The following is a 6,255-nucleotide window of genomic DNA, read 5'->3' on the forward strand; positions in this document are numbered from 1 at the left end:
AATATTTCTCCTCCTGATTTAGGTGCTCAATCCTCAGATTCTCTCGCAATAATTTGATGCGGTCTTTCACCTCGCCCCTCTCGGCATCCCTTAGCATCATAATTATTTCCCCCGACGGCAGCGATTCCAGTTTAACCGTCGGTGGATTGATGAACACATCGTTGTCGTTCGTATTCACCACACAAACGAGTACTTGACCCTTTACTGCCTTCGTGAGACACTCCCCCATGAAGACGCCCTTCGCCAGTTGGTTTTTCCGGATGATTGCAGTTCCGCTGCTTCGTGTGGGTACCGTTAGTAATACCTCACTTGTAGCCCCGATTTTCGTGGGTGTTTGATCCTGGAACAGCTCGAACGGATGTCCATTGATCACCAACGCCTTCCCATGGACTGTTTCCACCTTCAACGTAGGTGAAGACAGAAAATCTTCGCCTAAAATCCCCCCAAGGCAAGGAAAATTCGCAGGAACGACCTGAAACGTATGTCCCAGACATCTATTACCAACTTCCAACCGAAGAATAACCTCACCCAGGGTGGCGACGTCATGATTTGAAATCCCCCTCAAGATTCGGCTTCTCGGGGAAATTTCAACCCCTTCCGTCAGCTTGTCCACCCTCACTAAGGAAATCTTCGCTCCGGAATCTGCCAAGAACATGGTTGGCAGCTCCAGCTCCAGCGCAGTGAGTAAAATCTGTGATTTTATTTCCCCCTGCAGTGCTGGCTTTATCATCGTTGTTTTGTTTCCCTGGAAACTCCCCCCTTGCCGTGTAGGTTTTACCATCATAACTTGATAGGCTCCGACAGGCATAATTTTCCCCTCATCAGACTTATCAACCCTCCTTCTTGGATCTAGGTTACTGCTGTCGGTACCCGAATTATTATTTCGCTTACCTGCAAAATGAGACTTCACGAGCTCCGCAGGAATTCTCTGCGAGTCAGATATTCCCAATTTCTTCTTTAACTTACGGCAATCAGCGGCCTCATGACCCGCATACCGGCAATGTTTACATACAGCGCCGAATGCGTTGACGCTACGTCGCTCTGACGCAACCGGCAACGATTTGCGTTGACCTGCCTGCGGATTGCGACAATCTTTTGCAATATGACCTGATTGTCCGCAGTTGAAGCAATTCCCAGTGGATTGCCGGGCCATAGAAACTCTATTCCCGCCACTGGAGTTCCTTTGAGGCACCTCAAAATGCCTCCCTTTCTGAGGGCCAGAGATGGTTTTCTCCAATTCTACGGCTCCTGCACAGGACTCGTGGAGTGTTTTGAAATTATGGGCTCGCACCAAAATCTGCAACTGCCCTCGCAATCCCTGTTCGAACATAAGTTTAGCCATAGACATTAGAATGGTTTTAGCGGCTACCTTTTCTACCTCCGTGAAACCAACGTGTAGACTCAGTAAGCCATTCAATAAATCAAGGGTGGCTTCCTCCGTGCGTGCGACATATTTAGAAACACTTTCATTCTCCTTTTGCTGTATTCTGCTAAATTCTGCTTGAAGTCCGACGAGACTTTTCGCTTTTCCGAAAAGTGATCGCAATTCCTCCTCCAGCTGTTGAAATGAGGTGATCGTTCGATACTTCAATTGTTTCAAAGCAGTACCTTCAAGTTTACTTCCCAGAATGCCTTTTAGGAGCGAATCCTGATATTCCGGATATATCAATTCCCTAGCGGAAGTCACTGATTTCAGAAACCCATCTAGTTTATCCGAATCCTGCCCAGCAAAACAACGTACCATTTGAAGTGCCCCCTTCAGATCAAGGTATGCACTCCCCGGTGCTCGGTTATTCTGCATGTTTTGGTCTGCCCAGGCCTCCGCCAAAAGATCTCTAACTTCATTTTTCTCCTTTTCAGCTTCCTCTCGACGCTGCCGCTCAGAATCCAGGAGGCGTTGCATTTCCCCCTGTTGTGCTTGCCTCTCTATCTCCATTTCGGCCATTCTTTCGCGCAACTCCGCTACTGAGTCCCGTAGCTCGTCAGTTCGCCGAAGTGGTCGTACCCCCTCGGGAGGTTGGTCCGCCCCATGGCGTTCGCCCCTAGGAACGAAACCCCCCGCCGCTAATGTTCCTGTACGGTAAAACACGTTACTGGGTGTGGAGTACTCGTGTCTGGGCGTCACATCCCTTGCCCCGTCTTCCTGGATCTCATCCAAATCCTCAAACGGATTTCCAGGTACATTCGGAGGATTTTGGAGAGAGGATCGCTGGTTTCCTCCTCCAACCCCTCGTGTGCTATTAGCCAGCTGCTCCCCGGGTAACTCCTCGGGTAGATCGTCTTCTTCCCGATGGACGTCAACCCTGACCTGTTGTGCATTACCACTAGCCAACAAGCTCTGATGCAAAGATCGGCTATATCTCCGTTGCACATTAACATTCCCGTTAATATTCCCATCAGAATTAAACAGATGTCTTCTTACCCCTTGCCCTGAAATGGAGTAAGACTCGAAATCCGATTCCGATCGTCGACTACCATTTGCTCCAGTAGTTGACATAATTGATTATTTATTTCTTGGCCAAAAATGAAATAATCCCACTTGCGTAGCTACTTATCACGATACTAGCCCCTCTTGACAGGGTAGTTTCCACTAGCCTCTGGTACGATAAAGTACTAAGGTAGGCTTTCCTGGTTCACCCCAATGGTAACCACTATGATTCCTGATAACAGGTTCCCAAAAAATCTTCGTCTGATTTACCTTAACGGCAATCTTCTCCGTCCTTCGATGTGAAGGTCTGCTGCAGCTGCTGGCCAGTCTACCCCTAGGTAGTCCAAACTCCAATGTTCGGTTCCTCTTCTATCACTGTGTGACAAGACAGTGGTTGATCAGGCCTCCATCTTCCCCAAAAGATACGCTGCCACCAAAAATGTAATGGTCCCGAGCGGTTGGGTTCGGGTTTCGGGGTTCACACTCGCGGATAGAGGATAGGAGCAGATATCTTCAATTGATTCACTATCTTTATTGGTTATTCCACAAGTTTATTAACAATTAAAGACTCGCTCTGAGACACAGAGTATCAGGCGAGTATAATTACAGAAGAAGTAACTCCTTATGAATGGTATTTGGATAACTGGCCCAGAGAATACGAGTCCCCGAGTATTTATTGTCTCGTGGATTCGTATTACATCGCACGGTGACGCGCTAGAGGCCAGTTCGAGGCGTAAAGCGCTGACGCTGCGCCCCAGTTATCTACATAAGTTGAATATACGTGGATTGATCCACATATATTCATTACCTTTTATTTTCCTTTCTTCATATGTTTTGCATTCCGAATAATACGTGCCACTTTCGTGTCCTCGTATTCTCCGGATTATGAAACTGAAATGTTATGGCATTTTGGGGCATAACAGGACTGTATCCTGCATTGCCCGACAATTATCCTGATTCAATATGTTGAGATTCCGATTAATTTCCGGTTGAATTTCCGTAAAGTTGAGTGACGCGTCTGAACCTGTTGATCTGCGATGATGTGCTGACCACCGTAGCGATCCCGAAACCGATCGTGACCTCTCGTTACGATGGTCAAAGGTGATTGGTTGTGGTCATTCGTATTTTGACAGCGAGATTTTAAACACAATTGTAATCGTAAAAATTTAAGTAAACCTTTCCAGAACTTGTCTGGTAATGGTAGTTTGCATTGCAACCAACGGTTTTCAAAAAATATATTCCGTTTGCATTAATTTGATAATAATAATAATAATAATAATAATAATAATAATAATAATAATAATAATAATAATAATAATAATAATAATAATAATTTTGATTACTACTATTTTTTACATTCCTAATATTATGTACGACCCCCTATACAAGTATAAATTCGGAATAAATGATTTATATACTCAATAAATTATGTGTCACATATTTATTTCATTTTCCACACATGTGCCCACATTTCCCACGCCACCCCCTTTTGAACCACGTTACCAGTATCACCCGCCCACCACCCACTTCCTGTAGAACAAACACATTTTTTGGGGACCCTCATCCCAGGGGGCCCCCCAGGGCGGCGACGTCTGCTTCAAAGGACAAAGTGAAAACTTGTAAGGACGCCTCTGGAAAAAAGGCGGGAAGGGGAGAAATTTTCGGAATAAATTCGCCAATCGTGCCCACTTACTACTGTCCTTAACGAAAAGTCGAAAATTGTAAACGAAAAATAGCAGACTTTGCCACTCGCTGAATGTAACATCACTAACGAATAGTATAGTTCGCATACACATGCGACGGGGTGTTTTAACGGGTGTAACTTCATACTCGCTACGACACCGTCGCCCTTGTATTGAAATATACTATTTCACTTCTAAAAGGGAATTGGTGCTGATCCAATTGACAGCATACTACCAATCGAATTAGTAGAAATGAAGGGAAAAAAATCATAACAAATCACAAATCATAATCAAAAAAATCAAATTGACCCGTCACTGACCTCAATATTTGTGGAAATTAACCACGATTGTTTAACGGTAAAGAGAGTTGCACTAAGGTCGAATTACGTGTAAGGTATCTTTAATATTAGGGCGATAAACATATTATATATAATCGCGAGAATATTATTTTGTTTTTAACTATTCGTTTCCGTTTCTCCTAACCCCGGGGGTCCCGAGAGAACGGTCGCGTAGATGAAAAATTGAGTCATGCGACGATTTGAACTGTTCGCGCCGAAATCCGACATTATCGGCCGTAGGTTAAAACCGCGTTATCATAGCGCATGGGGCGCTACATTCCCGTCCGTCGCCGTGCGCCAAACCGTCACTTAGCAATAGTATCTGCGCAGGCTTGGACAGGACAAACACGTGTTGATTCAGTGTGAATTAGATTAATTGTTGGAATATTGAATAGTTGTAGTCTATCGAGGGAGTCGAAATCGAGAAGTCACCGAGGGAACAACTGATCATCAGGACACTCCGTTGAGGACCCACCGAGGACGAATTCCGACTGTTCTCGGATTACAGTTGATACTGTTTGAGGGTGTGTGTACCCCGTAATCGTGCGTTTTCTCATTGTTAATAATGGTTATTAAAGATTAGAATAACTAGTCCTGAACTGTTATCTGAGGATAATAGTTATTGTTTTGTATAATTTATTGAGATTATGCTCTGTGCGGTAGAGCCTAAATAATGCCAAAATTAGGCAATTTTTGCCTTCTGCTGTTTTCCGCCTTTTTTGGTCTGGGGATCATTAACATTCCCATGTCCTGCCCGGGTTACGTAATACTCGTGACCTTGGAGATATTACGGATATTTTGTGAATTTGGGTTAAGAATTCACAGATTAAAAAGATGTTTTGCGCTAGTCGCCTACCTATTTGGTTTTGCGTTTATTGCCTATGGATTTATTCCATTTTTGAGCCTTTGGCCTTTTGTTTTTATTTTGTAAGGAATTCTGAAGGAATCCCTTTGAAATCCAGAGAAATCCTGTATTTGGGGGAGTAAGCAGAGAGACCGACCCAGTCAGAGTTAGGAAAAATTAGAGAAAAAGATCTGATTAATTATTTTTGGGGGATCCGATTTTAATAGAGGTTATCGATGTTTTCGCGCTTTGAGTTTATTAAGTTTCGAAACTAATCGAATTATCTCATAAAAATCAAAAATAATTTTTGAAAAAAATGGCCAAATCCACGTTTCAATGCATTGTGTTTTTTACAGTTTTGTTAATTTCACTCGTTTCAATAAATTCTAAAAATAAAAAAAAAAGCCAAGCTTGTATAAACACACTGCCTTATTTACAAAGCCACCACTCTGAATCCAACGTATATGCCAAAAACGCCTGATATTTGGTCGAAAAAAAAATGTACAAAAAAAACACCGCGACCACCGTACTTGGCGCGTAACTAAAGGCAGTTTTCCCCTAAATTAGCGCTTAAGTTTATTAAGTAAGAAAAAGGGACTGGAGGTAGTGGATGGGGAAGTTGTGAGGTGTATAGATACTTGGTAGCGTTCGGCAATGTTTCGCGTATGAAACGTGTTCGTGGCCGATACGCTACCGTGTATCTCGATTAGTTTACGTTGGAATTAAGTTTTGCGTTTTTTCGAGAATTAGAAGATTCGATGGAATGGGAATTTATGTTTATTAGGTTTTGCGGATATTTGACGCCCCTCGCGGTTTTACAATTTTGGCTTAATTAGGTTATTGTGTTCGGGGAAAATTATTGCGTTTTAGGCCAAAATATTACCGAGCTACGTGATTTATTGTATTCGAAATCGTTTTTTTTGTCTTTTACGTTTTAGGGTGGAAGGTCACGCGTACAATTAC

The 6,255-nt window shown here is 43.3% G+C and overlaps 1 protein-coding gene across 2 annotated transcripts in view; it reads right to left on the bottom strand.

The window, feature by feature from the left end:
- Positions 1–6,255, bottom strand: part of LOC135171413 (chymotrypsin-C-like) — a 33,787-nt gene that overhangs the window by 22,293 nt on the left and 5,239 nt on the right. The gene's annotated exons all lie outside the window — the stretch shown is intronic.

Source organism: Diachasmimorpha longicaudata, chromosome 19 (genome assembly GCF_034640455.1).
Source record: "Diachasmimorpha longicaudata isolate KC_UGA_2023 chromosome 19, iyDiaLong2, whole genome shotgun sequence".
NCBI classification, from domain to species: Eukaryota; Metazoa; Arthropoda; class Insecta; order Hymenoptera; family Braconidae; genus Diachasmimorpha; species Diachasmimorpha longicaudata.